This window comes from Chamaea fasciata, unplaced genomic scaffold (genome assembly GCF_029207755.1).
Source record: "Chamaea fasciata isolate MVZ Bird 193981 ecotype frontalis unplaced genomic scaffold, bChaFas1.0.hap1 SCAF_5, whole genome shotgun sequence".
Lineage (NCBI taxonomy): Eukaryota > Metazoa > Chordata > Aves > Passeriformes > Sylviidae > Chamaea > Chamaea fasciata.
The window spans coordinates 7,935,932-7,949,174 of NW_027094090.1; the positions used below are offsets into that span (position 1 = coordinate 7,935,932).

The window sequence follows — 13,243 nt, forward strand, 5'->3', positions numbered from 1 at the left end:
TGATAAGGGGAAATCAAAGATGTTGATGTGGATAAGGTGTTCTTTGGGACTGAAAATTCTTCCTTCCTAGCACAGTAATATGCTGTGAACACATGCCTTTTTCAGACAATTTCGCCTTTAATGAATGTAGTGATAACTGTGCTCTGAGTGACTGAACAACCCTTAGTTTTGTACAGGCAGACAACTCGAGCCTGGGAGAGCTCTGTTCAGAAGAGGTGTCAGTAGGGCAAAGGTGAGGGGCTGGGATCAGGAATATCATTGTGATAGGATTGGATCATCAAGGTAATATTCCTGACACATTCAGTGCACTCATTTGAAAGGGATGATTTCAGCTGCTAAAGGCTGTGCCTTCTGTGGCTCAGTGAGTGGCTGTAAACACCCTGTCTATAAATGTCTGCATGAGGACTGATGCTGACTGAAGTACAGCCTGAAGGAGCAGAGGATGAGGCTTTTGACAGCTTTTGGATAATGGGATTGAGTGCTGATTTTAAAAAAGTCCTTAAAAAGTACTCTGGTTCTGGTGCCTATAAAAGAACTAAGATTAAGTAGGGCTTGTTAGCTTTGGCATTCAAGCGACAGGATTCTGATTCCTCACACTATGGAGTAAGACCAGACTTCTACAGAATTACTCCCACTTGAGGCTCGTCTAATCTCTCTTCCAGATTCAATGTTTCCTTCTCTTCTTTCCTCAAACTTCTCACAAAGTATCGTTTTTATTTAGACTATCACATTGAAGAATATCAAAAACAAAACCTTTGAGAGTTTGATCTCAAGAGGAGAGGTAAAACAAATATCTTGTTTTCCTTATGTTGCTTTATTCCTCTGAGGCACTAGTCTGAGTCCTTTATGTCGGCAGAAGAAAGGGTGTATCTTTAAATTTCATGTCCCAATTCTCTAATTGCCAAAACTTAATATAATTAGGGAGTATTCAAAATGGAAGAACTGACAGAATCCGTGGCCTTTTTTTCTCAAAAAACTGTGATCTTAGGATCTTTTATGCAGGATAGGAGGAGGAGAAAATAGACACTGGGGTGGCTGTGTGACATTATTTTCAATTTTAAATAAGTATTGCCTAGAAAGAGGAAAAAAACCCTAAAATTGTGGTCAGCTAAACTGAGGTCTCATCACTCTTGTATATCCTTTTAATTTATTTTTACTTCAATTTATATTGGCTATTTTCTTCTTTCAGCAACTGTTGTGGCACCTTTTCAACTCTAAGTTCACAAGTAGAATCATTTATTTTAATAATGTCTTTGCTTTAGCTTCCAGTTGAACACCATTTGCAATGTTCCCAAGCCTTGCTAACTACGGCAGCATTACAGCAATGATTTAATTATTTCCTTCTCAGTATTTATTTGAGACACAAGTTCCCTGACAAATCTCAGATCCTCTACATTTGTTTTAGAAAAGGAGCATATGTCATGAGTACTAAGCAGTCAGGTACTCCTACTGAGGCAGTCCCTAACCACTATTCAATCATGTTAGCAAACTGTGAACACTTCTGGCCAGACTTATTGCACTACCAGCAAAAAATATCTTTGATGTTCCTTCCTTGTAGACTTCCCAATCCCTGTTCTTCATAATGAAATAGAAGCAGCCATCAAATACTACAAATATATTTGCAAAGAACTTCTACAAAGTTTTGTCCTACACCACACAACAATCCTTATCTGAGGACAGATAAGAGATCTGGAATGTACAGTTTTTATGAGACTTTCTAATATGGAAAAATAATTGGTAAAATGTGCTTTACTGGAACACTTTAATAAAGCTTTTCACGGATTTTTTCCCAAATTAGCAACTTTTTTTCTCCAAAAGTAGCATGTCTCTTCTGCGTGACTGAGTTTCCTGACAGTATCTTCTACTGCAGACAGTATAAAAGTCATTTAAATTCACAGGATATTCACCTTATACAACCTGAGCATTGGGGGAGGGAGGAGATGTTTCAGAACACTGAAAAGACAGACCCTTTCTTGCCAAAATTTGCTATTTAGTAAGTCTGTAACTTACATTTTTCAGTTATTGGGGTGGGTATTGGTGAACCAAAGCAGTCTCACATGAGCAAAAAACTCCCGACTTGTAGGGGTTGGACACAAAAAAACCCCCTGAAATCCCCCGATATTACTATTGTTTCGTACCAACTCAGAGAATTTCTAAGGTATTTATCTTGAGGACACCCTGCTAACCATAGAAGGGACTGAAACATATGTGACCATGAAAGCAGAAGAAATCATAGCAGGAAAGGAAAGCAAATCCAGCCTTTCGGTCTGTGCACTTCCTGTCCTCATTAACTATACCATTTTTCCCTACTTGAGGAATTAAACACAAAACAAAGGAGGACTGCCTATGAGGAAAGGGACAAAGTTTCTCTTTGACATGAAAGATTCTACCACGATGATAGAGGAATATACTGATCAAACAGGTTAGGTAGACACACAAACTTCCATAAGCTGTAAGACTGAAAGCACAGGAGTAGCAGAGCTGCAGCTGTCTCTGCAGCTCAAGAGATTGCCTCATCTCTCAAAACCCTCAAACCAAGCTTCCCTAAGAAGCAAAAGTCCATATTAGATGGTTAAACAATGAAAATATTCAGAGCAGAAGCTGAGACAATGAACCACAGCAATACTGATGTGTTTTGTGATGGAAGGACACCACCCTTCATGCCCTGGAAGTACATATTAATAGTTCTCAGCATCTGTTGCACATCTTCTTGATGGTAGGATATAAAAGGACTGGATTTAGGTTCTTCTTGTACTGGCTAGACCAGCATCTCAGGGGCCACCGTGAACTGTGTTCTTGCATTGCTTTCACCATAATTACTCTTGGGTGTCTAATTAAAACCATCTGAGAAAGCTACAGAGTTGAGCCATCTCTGAAACACAGGGAGTTAAAATAGTAATCATGTGAGTCCCAGTGATGACTATGAAATTTTGGCAAAGAAATCTGTACCTTTAAATTTCAGCCTCTCTTCCTCTTTTTTTGCTAGTAATTTTTCAATGGACATCTGATGAGTTAACAATAAACAAAAGAAATACCTTCCTGTGGTCTCTTCGCCATTCACCCAAATGCATCCCAGAACATTAGAGTAACCTTCCCATGTCAGCCTTCATGTAATTTTAGAGTGTGCTGACAGTGCTCAGACTTCAAGGTTTGTTAGGAACCAGCAGGATGCATGGGACTAGATTTGGCACCTGAAGATATAGATAGATATTCATTAGAATACCATAAGTAACTCTGTGCTCGACTCCCTCAGCTTCTCACGAATTAATTATCTGATTATCAAAGAAAATATCAGTAGTTTTTCACCCTTAAGGTATTCTTAAGGTTGCCATTCCAGACATAAGTCTTGATGTCAGAAGGTCTACAGTTGCCATGTATTGTGGAGAAAAAAACGGTTTTCTACTTGAGAAATGTAATGTTCTGCTGCCAATTATATACCCAGTCTGAGTTGTTGACAGCTTCCTTTTCCTTTCACACTTAGGCAACATCTCTGGTCACAGAAAATGAAGCAAAAGCCTCAGGAAAGAAAGAGAGAAATTTATTTTAGGGGAGAAGAAAGCAAAGCTTTGAGCCAACTCTGTGATGGCTGGCCTATAGAGATTTACACAGGATCTCCTGGGTCTGATTTATGAGGGATTTTTCCGGGCCAAAATGAATTTCTGAAAAACATCATCTACACAAAGTAAAACAAAAGAAAGCAGGGATTGTGACTATAAAATACTACATGTACTTTCTTCCTCTTCTGAGACTTCTCGTCAATCTGGTGATGGTGATTCTTTATCATACAGGGAAGCCATAGCAGCGCTGGTAGGAATAACTGGAGACAACACGGAGAAAAAGTAGGCAGAGATCTGAAGTCACAAAAAAAAATAAAAATTGAGCTTTAAAATATGTTAGGAAGAAAAACACTGGAAGGCAGAAGAAGACTAAGACACATAATTAATTAATAATCCACCATAACATGAAAAGACCTTGGGTTTTAAAAAAACAGTGGTAGGTCCATGAAGTTTGATTTGTGTGCTTACTAAGCAGTTATTGGAGTGAGAAAGAACTTGCCTGTTTGTGTGTGGATGTGGAGTGTTTCTTGGGGTAGGGAATTTTCCCTCCTTCAAAATATTTTGCTCCTTCAGTCTTGGATCTAATGAGAACCAAATGGTTCCTGTATGTAATTATTCCATAAGAGCTGTTGAACAGACATCAGAACTTTCACCTGCTGTAATCTTAGCTCAAAGACAGTTTGCAAGGAGGAGGAAGAGTGCGGTGTCCTAGAGCCTTCTCAACTGAAATCTTTCAATTTATAGATAATAAATCACTTAAAGCTGAAAACCACATTTAAGTAACACCTCATTGAGCCTTTTTAAAACATTTTCTCTTGGTCTACCACATGTATAAATAGAGTTGAATAAAAATGATTTGTCTTGCTGATAATGAGACTAAAAGCACCAGTAGCAGAGTAATAATATATTCTTTCAGAAAAATCCTGTTAATGTTCTTTAAAATACTTGCCATCATTCAGACAATGGAAAGCTGTGTCTTTTGTTTGTTATACTGGAGGAAGGAAATATGAAAGGAGAAAACCTTCCATATTTTTAAAGGACAGATTTATTTGCTAACAGGGGAAAAGGAATGTGCATTTAAAAGAGTATGGAGAAACATTTTCAGGAAGGTGCTGCCATCAGAGTGAAAGGTGCTAGTGTCCTTCTCACTGGGAAATACTGATTTAGATATTCCAAGATGAAGGCCTTAACGTTACAATGGAACATAGAGGACCATGAAAGATATCCCAGGGCAAAGAGAGGACTCTTTATATATATATATATATATATAAATTTTTTTATGTCTAGGGGCTATTCTTCTCTTAATTTTTCTTCCAGTGTAGCTTTTCAGAAGTTGTGTTCACAGCCAGACTCACCTTTTTAGGAAAGGCTGGGACTAGGGAATTTTAAATTGCAAAACTGTAAGTGCCAAGGAAAGGGAGATAGATGGTAAATCAGTTACAACTGTGAGAGAGACAAAGGAAAAGGCTGCCTCTTCCAAGAACAACACAAATTGCTTTGACAGAAGTGTCCGCAACAGTAAAAGTTTCTTATCTATACCTGGTTTCCCTATAAAAACACTTATATTTAAAAAAAACCTGAAAAAGTAAAAAAATAACTATTAGAGAAAAGAGAGAGAATGATATTATGAGAAAAGATGAGAAGACTGTTAAGAAACATCTCTGAGGAAAACCTTTTCTCTACTATCTCACACTGCAGCTAACTTACTTGATAGTATTTTGGTTGTTTTCTTATATAGACATCCCAGAGTTTATTTGCATGAAAATTTCTCTGTATATACTTAATTAGAACTCATGCCTCAGAGATGCCCTTATGTCTTGTGAATATATTGAGAAAAAAAAATCAAATTATGCTTTCAAATTATCTTGCACATATTTCTGGTCTTCAGAATGAAGAGACCATATTGCAAACCAAAAAAAAGTACCACAAAACATCTTTCAGCAAGGATATCTTGCTGCATATGCCTCTAGGGTAAACTGTGGGATGTTGTGGTATCCTAACAGAGTTGAAGAGCCAAAGTATTGCTCAGGCATTTCTCAGATCTTACATCTCCCACAGAACTTGCTTTAGAAATTTAAGAAACAGTCATGGTTATTTTTCCATGTCAGGGCATAATGAGGTATGTCACTCAGCCAAGACTTTTAGGAAATGAGACTGAAAAGCAATGAGCCATACGTAGGACACCAGGCACATGGGCAATGCTCATTAGAAGGAAGTCAAACCTTTTCCTGGTAGATTCAAGGTACACAAGAGATCAAACCAACATCCCTGCCCAGCTGCCTTCCTTCTGACAGTTCTCAAGCTGCTTCATTGTGCACTAAATCTAACATTAATTGAGTGTAAGTCCATGCAAGAGTGCTAATTAAAACAATGTACCTATCATACACTCTATGCCTTCCAGGCAGTAAGAACACAAGAGACAGCTGCTGTTCCACGTCAGTGTATGGGAGGATAAGAGGTAATTGACCCTGCAGTTGTTAGGTTAATTCACAAAGGGAAATCTCTTGCACAACTGGTGTTTCATCTGCTCTTGCGTAAAAAAACCCAACTGTACCAGAAGCATTCTCTTCATATAAGCTATTAGTATACAGTCATGAAGACTAATTACTTAAACAAGGACTTCCACAGGCACAGGAAATAAAGAAGTCTTGTGCTCCATATATTTCTGCTGCATGCCTGACTGACTTCAGATTCAAAGAAAGCACAGGCTCCATTTGAAACTTTTCCTCTGTCTGGGCCTCGCTTTAAAGCTTGTTCCATATGGGAGATGCATGAACATGAACATCTCCTTTTTACCTCCATTAGACATTACATTCAGTTTTTCTTTCTGTAGCTGGTCATCCATTTTCACAAAGCAGGTAGAAGCTTAATTATATTTGGTACTTCTGCTCCCCTGCTGAATTCCTGAAATAAAGTATTGGTTTCACTGGGAGGAAGAAGGAAGCACAAAATTAGGAGTACTCACGGACAGGCACACTGTCAGCAAAAGCCTCATGTTGCCCTTGTGAAGTTAAAACAGCCACCTGCAGTGTCAAACAAGACAATTTTCTTTATATACATGAGACTGTTGACTTTACTCCAAGGGTTCCAAAAAAATTATTTTTTTTCAGTAATAAGGAAACCCACAAAATCCTGCAGGAACCCACAAATACTCAATTGTATTCAGTGTAGAGAAGAGAACATAGGCCTTTATGTGCTGGTTGAGTGGCTTTTAACATCCCTTATTGCTTGACAGAGGAAAATATGATGGGTCATCCTCTAAAGTTCCCTCTGAGAAGCACGAGATTATTCCCAATTAATAGGTGTGTGATTAGTGGAGATGGCCTAATCCTAATTGTATTCAAACATGAACCTGAGCTCCCTGAAGGTGCTCATGCCTGAGGTTTTGAATTGTTTTACAGTGATAAAATGACCACCTACATGTTTTTATCTAGATCCCAGTCTAAAGTTTATGCCTAAAAAGTGGGCTGAGTTTTTCACTTAGGATTAAAAAAAAAAGTCTTGATCAAATCAAAGTTACATTTTTCAAATACTTTTCAATTTGCTTATGGGAAAAATTCAGAGGAGTTTCTGGAATGTAGACAGGACTGTTTAACAAAATTAACAGACAAGTTAGGCCCAGTCCTTTGGAGGAAAATCTCAATCAATGCCCGCTGAAACAATGTTTTTCGGTTTTCTCTTAATTGAAAAAAAAAAACCAAACACAAAAAACAAAAACCCAGAACCTCCTCATAATATTATAGGGCTACATGCCAAAGGAACTTCTCATCTAACCCTGCCCATCAGCATCTCTTGCCTCTTCTGCACCCTGTAGAGGCAAGAACAGATTTTCCTGCAAAGAATTTTTAAAAACTCAGGCTTAGGTATGCAAATATTCACAGCTGATAAGTAGTGTAGTTTGTCTGAACACTGGATACCTTCTAGCGTACCTGAAGTTAATTTGGTTTAGTAATCAAGTAATTGGCAAGGAACATAAATTAAAGTTTCGTTCAGGTGTTTCCAAAAGGGATACTCTGTTATACTAACTCATGCAACAATTGCCAGCTTTAATTTGGTGTTCTCCCAAAGGTAGTTTACACCCCTGCGCTGGAGCATGAAGGGAAGAGAATATCAGTTAAACTATCAGGGTGTCAGAAATGCTCCCTGCAGCTGCTCCTTCCTCAGCTGCTGTTACAGACTTTTCCCCTAATTGGGCAGTTGCCTCTTCTGAGTAAGAGCTCAATATTTTTCCATGCTAGCCCAAAGGCTGGCAGTTTAGATGGGTAAGAAAAAGCCTTAGGTACTGCATTTTTTAACTTCCATGGCTCCCATAATTTAATTGAAACTTCATGGCACTAAGTGATGTACCCCCTGCCCTTTTCTTTGGAGCATTGGATCTCAAATTTACAAGAACTTTCAGCTTTCATCTCCCTAAAATGATGTTTTACTTCTGATTTATTTAAAATTTTGGATTTGTAGTGTGAAAGTAGAGTTTTTGCAAACCACTACATGCTAGAATATTGTTGTCCTTGTTTTATGCTCAAAAGATATAGTAAAAATAAATGTTACTAAAAAAGAGTTATTATTTGCCGCTTCTGGTTGTCCTGAAAAATTTACATACTTACACAGAGGAAGAACAGAGTAGCTTAGCAGGATATGGTTGAATTGCACTGAGATTAAACTAACTTAATTTAGGCATCAGGAAGCTCTTGAGCCTGAAGCCTTGTGTTTGTATGATATTCTGTCTTTTTGAGTGCCACGTCATAGAAACACAAAGGAATAAAAAGATTTTTGGTAAACAAAGGGAGGAAAGGAATCAATCCTCTTTGGGCAGATTTTCAGCCTCATTACTGCTATATAGTCGAGTATTTCTTATATTTTGAACTTAGATAATGTTGACTTCTGTGTTAACTTTTGCATTGCTTATTCCTGATTTTCAAAATAGCTGCAGCAAATGAAGACAATTTTAAGGCATCTGTAAACTTACTTAGGAATCTAGTCTGGCACACAGATACAGAGAAATAAAGAAAGCTAAAACCACCTACTTTCCAGTATTTTGCAATTGCATTAATTGCTCCTTAGATAGAGCAGAGAGAGGGGCTTGGATCTGCATTCTAAAGGAAAAGAAAACAGAGTGAAAGAGGAGAGTCAATCTTGGCATGACTCTATCAGCCCATAAAGTGATATGAAACAGGATAATATGTCAATATAGCTTTGAAGTACACGCAAAAAAAAAGCAACCCAAATATTTAGATATTCATACGTTAAGGGGGAGGAAGAGGCAGGAAAAGCATTCTGCTCATAAGCAGAGAAAGACTGTAGAGATCTATGCCTTTGAGAAACAGCTGTGTGGTCTGATTTCATCTCTTAATCAAAATAGAAATGGAAGTTTTCCTAAGTACGTGAAGAAAAAGTCATCCAGAGAACTATGTTTTATGACATCCCAAAATGAGCTAGTATGTTATATGCTACAGAAACACTCAACGATTTGTCATGGAATTCTCTGCTCCTTTGAAGTAACTATATGAATTGCTCTTTACTCTGTGGACAGTTTTCCAGTTGTCCTTTATGACTTAATATTTGAAATTTGATGGAAAACACAATATTTGCAGCTGAGGGAAGCCCTTTTCAATGAAGTACTGCTCTGCTCTTCTTTTTTGAGAGCATCTCTATGTGAAACAGAGTTGGTTACCCTTTCCTGATGTTGCCATTTGAATCTGTTATGACCACAAGACCTGCTGACAATCACTACTCAGCCTAAGCCACATGAGTTTCTCATTCACATCTGCCTTATGCCTCAGAGCCTGTATCAAAGCAATGAAGCATATAAAACAAAAAGATTCCCTGGATGAGATCTGTGAGCCAAAAGAAACTTCTGGGCAAAGCTGAATCTTTGTTTGGAAAAAGTAAAAGACAGGGCAGCCTGAAGCTAGATTTATTAAATCTGAGCAAATCTTGGCATTGCCATAACTAGCTTAACCTTTTAACAAGGGAAAACCCAAACGAAACCAAGAAAACAGACAAGCAAACTATCAAAAATAGTCTGGCCAATTAAGAACATTGATTTTTTTCCCCAGTTAATTCACAGAAAAGTATTTCAGGTGACTTAAAACTCTTCAAATGATTGCCCAGGTTTCGACAGTAGCAAAAAGAGAACCAAACTTTGGTGTAAAGGAGGGGGTCTGTGGGATAGCTCCTGGAGCAGGGATCGGAGTAGTTCTCAAATGCACATGGTCAGAGAACCTCCCTGGGGCATGGTGGGCAGAGGTTCAGAACCCCTTTTCACCCAGTGTATACATATAAATCTGCTGAAGGTGTTCTTTGTATATAAAATGACTGGAAAAGATCATGAAATAGTTCTGCAGTACTTTTATTTCTGTTGACTTAAACTAATTTTAAAGCGTTTATGGTTTTATCACCAAACAGAAATATCAGCTACTAATAATCCTTGGTTTTTATGATAGTTTAACCATAATTGCTGATCTTAAAAGAAGAGCTTTTCTCTTTGTAAGGCCATCCCTGTGTGGATGAAAGACTTGGCCTTTAGTTACTTATCTGTCAGCAGACTACATAGATTATGTGACTGCCAAGGTTGGTGTGAACAATGCTTAAATGTTTTTCCTCGGCTGCAGGTATCAGAAGTGTACTTCAGTTAGCTAAACTGAGAGATTACTTTCAAAATAATTTTTTAAAAATTGTTTGTTTGTTTATTTATTAACGTATTTTAGTAAAAGATGGCCCATGTTTTAAAGATTGTTGTTTGGTACCATGGGCTTAGGTTTTGAGAAATATTTGGAATACGTGATTTGTGAAATTCATAGTTCTTAAAGGCTCATTTGCCACAAGGTGGCAAACTATGCCTGCAGGTCCAAATTGAAACCAAGACTGTAGAGGTGTCAAGACAACTCAGAAAATCTTTTATTTCTTGTGCTTCAGTGGATAACACTATCTTATCTATACCGGGTACCGGGAGTGGGGAGGAGGAAATTTTGTTCTTAAGAAGCAAGCATGCAGAGGGGGAAAGAGACTTCATCATGCTGATGCTTTTAACTCACCACTTAACTCACAGAATGGACATTTAAACCTTCCAGGTCGTCCTGAGGCAGTACTCTAAATTTCATCAGGAAAAAAAAAAAAAAAGAGTCTATGGAAGTAGCAGCTATACCCGTGAATAACAATGAACAGAGTTACAGGACTTGGCTTGCTGGAACTAAGTTCTACACTGGGGTCAAAAGTTTTTTCTACCTAATAGGACACTTTGAATGATTTTCCGTGGGGTCTGGACTTGCATGACATACAAAAGCACAGAAAGAATATTTGTTAAGATCTCTTTAAAAGAAATAAATAAACAAAAGAGAATTCCATGGCTAGATGATCCTAAATATGTGTGTTGCAAAGATAAGTGTAATGTCAGAAGTTAATTTTATTTTTGTATGTGCATTAACTAGAATATGTAGAAGGTAGTTGGTACTATTATTAGAGAAAAAGGAGAAAAAAACTCAAACAATAAAAAGCAAACTTTTTTGTCCTTAACAAATGGCTTTTATAATAACAATGAATGTGTCATAAGTGTAGAGTTTTTTGTGGAGAAATCTGTAAGAAAGGAAAAGTTCTGGATAGATTTAATTTCTAACTCTTATTTCTTCAGTGCAGCTGCATTAAATAGTTGAGTGCTTGATGGCGTTCTCATTGTAACCATTTAGAATAACTCATGCAACTGTAAACAGCAATGCAGAGAAGCCACTGTTCTGTAAAAAGGAGCAAATGCATTCTGAAGAAAAGTTTTGATTTTTTATCAAGGTATAGGTAAAATTCCTGAAGTGACCTGTTGGGTGTTTAAAGAGAACAAGCCAAAGCAACAGGATAAAAAGTAAAAAAAAAAAAAAAAAAAAAAGAAAAAGAAAAAAGAAAAAAAAAAAGAAAAAAGAGAGAGAGAAAGAAAGAGAAAGAGAAAGAGAAAGAGAAAGAGAAAGAGAAAGAGAAAGAGAAAGAGAAAGAGAAAGAGAAAGAGAAAGAGAAAGAGAAAGAGAAAGAGAAAGAGAAAGAGAAAGAGAAAGGCAGGCCCAAGTTGTAGGTGAGGATCTTACAGTACTTCTTAAGTGGTTTTGAAGGAAAAGACTGAGATGATTATTCCTTCCCCTCCTGAGATTCTGCATTTAGTTTTTTCCTATCAGGTCCAGTCACACTGTGTGCAAATGCATTTTGGCCAATCCAGAAAGAACACCTAGGGGACCAAACCCTGAACTAGCAGGAATTATGTTAGGCTGCCCTTTCAATATGGAGTTAAGTGACAGACCTGCTCTAATGGCTCTACAAATGATCCATGCAAAAAGAGTCTTTAAATAGTTGTTGACAGTTAATGGATCTTTCCTTCTCATTTTTGAGAATGCTAATGGGAAAAACAGGAGAAAGAAAAAAATGCTCATCTGTATCATTCCACAGAGACTTTCTTTATCTGCCATGTCCAAGCTCCATAAAATGTACAGAACCTCACTGACACTAAGGAGTTAATGTCTAGGATGAAATACAACTTTGAGTGTCCCAGACATTCCTCTTAAAACAAGACTGGATACTTAAAAATAGTGAGCTCAGCAGTGGGTTAGTGTCATCATGCTTTGATAAAGGTTCCCAGTCCTCCATGGAAAGACAAGTTGGATTTTACTATATGAATGTACTTTTTGCAAGGAAGACTTTACCCTGTGACACATTTTCAGACAAAATATCTAAAACTTTCACCTCTGCATCTGGAGTTTGGTGGCTGAAGAAAAAAATTGTGTCCTAGTAGCTGACAGATTCTGAGTTACTGCTCTGAACAGCTGTGTGACACATCTGCAAACAAGAACAGCTGAGTGCAGCAATCCTTCCCTGCTGGTGAGCAGCTCAGTGGTGCCAGCAGGCACAGATTGCTGTGACTGACTATAATTACAGTAAAGCCGATAAAGTCTGATGAAGGACAGAAACTCTGCTCAGAGAGATCAGCAAGGCATCAACCCAGAGCATGGAGCACATGGCTGGAATGTGACTTCATCTGTAAATGTGAATTGCAGAGATCAAGTTGTCAGATAGCACATAGTGGTGTTAGAGGGAATGCAATGTCCTGCTCAACTGCAGATTGAAGTTTTCCACTGGATTTACACACCCAGTGGTGTGACCTGGCTCTACATTCAGGAGGTGCAGCAATCACTGAGCAGCAGCTGCTGCCATTAACCTGTGAGAGAGCACAGAGTGCAATAAATTCTGCATAATGAAGAGGTGGAAACAAAGAAGTGGGATTTCTCTGTTAATAATGACCTACTAATCAATTATTCAGAAGAAAAACATGGGGAGGAAAAGGCATAAAACCTGAGGAAAATCGGTAGATTCAGAAGATGATCAGCAATACAAAAATGATCAGTTTATTTCAATGAACAGCAGAAGTTAACACTTCTGCGCTTCCTTAGTGCCAATATGACCAGGAGACACTCCTCAGGTGACTGCTGTGTGTGAATATATTTTATGTTATATTGTGCCACTTATCATCATCTATCTCATGGCAAGCCATGGCTTTTTCTCACAGCATACTTGTTCTAGCCTATGTCTATACGCACTAGCTCGTAAATAATTGTGGTGTTTCTCTAAATGCTGCCCTCAAGTCTCCACATTTGACAAAAGAAGCCAAATTGAAAGTGATCCAAAGATCTGGGATCTCTAAGAGTGATTTGGAAGCT

The 13,243-nt window shown here is 37.9% G+C and overlaps 1 long non-coding RNA gene across 1 annotated transcript; it reads right to left on the bottom strand.

Moving 5' to 3' along the window:
- Positions 1-3,517: 3,517 nt before the first annotated feature.
- Positions 3,518-6,743, bottom strand: LOC136290106 (uncharacterized). Its single transcript, XR_010720963.1, has 3 exons — positions 6,684-6,743; positions 6,523-6,580; positions 3,518-3,851 (listed from the first exon to the last, which is right to left on the bottom strand). It is a non-coding gene; the product is annotated as an uncharacterized lncRNA (long non-coding RNA).
- Positions 6,744-13,243: the final 6,500 nt, after the last annotated feature.